This window comes from Sinocyclocheilus grahami, unplaced genomic scaffold (assembly GCF_001515645.1).
Source record: "Sinocyclocheilus grahami isolate Dianchi unplaced genomic scaffold, SAMN03320097.WGS_v1.1 scaffold321.1, whole genome shotgun sequence".
In the NCBI taxonomy this organism is placed as follows: domain Eukaryota; kingdom Metazoa; phylum Chordata; class Actinopteri; order Cypriniformes; family Cyprinidae; genus Sinocyclocheilus; species Sinocyclocheilus grahami.
The window spans coordinates 1,450,448-1,452,090 of NW_015505500.1; the positions used below are offsets into that span (position 1 = coordinate 1,450,448).

Sequence of the window (1,643 nt, forward strand, 5' to 3'; positions counted from 1 at the left end):
AAATGATCAATTCCAGCTGCGGTGAGAAAAGGCTACAAACCATCCGCCACCTGCAGGATCCTCACATGCGATAGCCTATAAGCCTATAGACTTCTTTATGTTTACAGACGTGACATAATGACGCAGTGCCATGCTCGTGCCATGCCCATAACTGTACTGGACTATTAGATTTAGTACATTTCTATTGGTGTTTGCATGCTCACTATTTGGGATCTGCATTTTTCTGTTCACCAAAAAAACACAGAAATAGTTGCCGTTCACACAATAGTTGTATAGTATGCAGCATAGTTACCTGTTCCATCTGGGATATTACATTTTATTACATAACTCGACAATAAGGATACTTCTGGCCCAGTGTTTGTGGTTTTTACATTAGAACATTTTACTTTACATTTTAATCCTCCTGAGTAACAGACAACTTAAAAGAGGACAAAATCTAACCGGTCATGTGACTCTTCAAAGTGGACTAGACACATTTCCTCCAGCCGGTGGAGTGTTGTAGTTTCTATCATTCTGACTGACTCTGATGCTTTCCTTTAAAGAGGGAAGAACAATGTCATTTTAATAATGTCCGCCAAGGGTTTAGATAATATGAAGACTTCCTAAGGTTAAACATACAATATAAAAGAGGAGAAAATCTAACTGGTCATGTGACTCTTTGAGGTGGACTCGAGTTGTTTCTTCTGGTTGGTGGAATGATGTCGTTTCTGCTTTTCTGACTGACTCTGACACTTTCCTTTCAGGAGGGAAGAACAATATAATTTTGACAATGCTTGCTAAGGGTTTAGATCATTTCAAGACTTCCTGAGTTAACAGATAGGCTATCATAAAAGAGGAGAAATTCTAACCAGTCTTGTGACTCTTTGAAGAGGACTAGAGTTGTTTCCTCTGGTTGGTGGAGTGGTGTAGTTTCTGCTGTTCTGACTGATTCTGACACTTTCCTTTCAGGGGGATTAAATCTAAAGATCGATTAGCTCATATCACATCAAACCGTTTAAATTATTATTATTGTTATACTTTATTCTCAAATGATTCATGTTAATATCATCAGCATTGGTGACTATGAGTACAGTGTGTATTAGCGTGTAGATTTCAATTTCTGCACAGTCTAATCTAATTGTCATACTCTTCGAAATTACATATTAAGAAATTCTTTTAACCCAAAAAGCAAATTATGCTCCCTTCGAACTGGTTTTCTTTAAAATACAATTTTTTGTAATCCCAGGCTATCTGTAATCAGAAGCACATTTATAACTAGAATATAATTTTATTTCATTCACGTGTTTCATAAACACATAATCCTTTATGGATTACAATCCACCATCAAAATGATAAATTTAATTATTCCAGCTGCTGTGAGAAAAGGCTACAAACCATCCGCCACCTGCAGGATCCTCACATGCGATAGCCTATAGCCGGGACAACTTCTTTATGTTTACAGACGTGACATAATGACGCAGTGCCATGCTCGTGCCATGCCCATAACTGTACTGGACTATTAGATTTAGTACATTTCTATTGGTGTTTGCATGCTCACTATTTGGGATCTGCATTTTTCTGTTCACCAAAAAAACACAGAAATAGTTGCCGTTCACACAATAGTTGTATAGTATGCAGCATAGTTACCTGTTCCATCTGGGATA

General features: G+C 37.4%; 1 long non-coding RNA gene across 1 annotated transcript in view; it reads right to left on the bottom strand.

Annotated features, from left to right (window-relative positions):
- Nucleotides 1–669, bottom strand: part of LOC107602183 (uncharacterized) — a 2,028-nt gene extending 1,359 nt beyond the window's left edge. Inside the window, exons 1-2 of the long non-coding RNA XR_001611004.1 lie at nucleotides 644–669; nucleotides 442–534 (exon numbers count right to left, since the gene is read on the bottom strand). This is a non-coding gene — a long non-coding RNA (uncharacterized lncRNA). The remainder of the gene's footprint in view (nucleotides 1–441; nucleotides 535–643) is intronic.
- Between the last annotated feature and the right edge of the window lie 974 nt (nucleotides 670–1,643).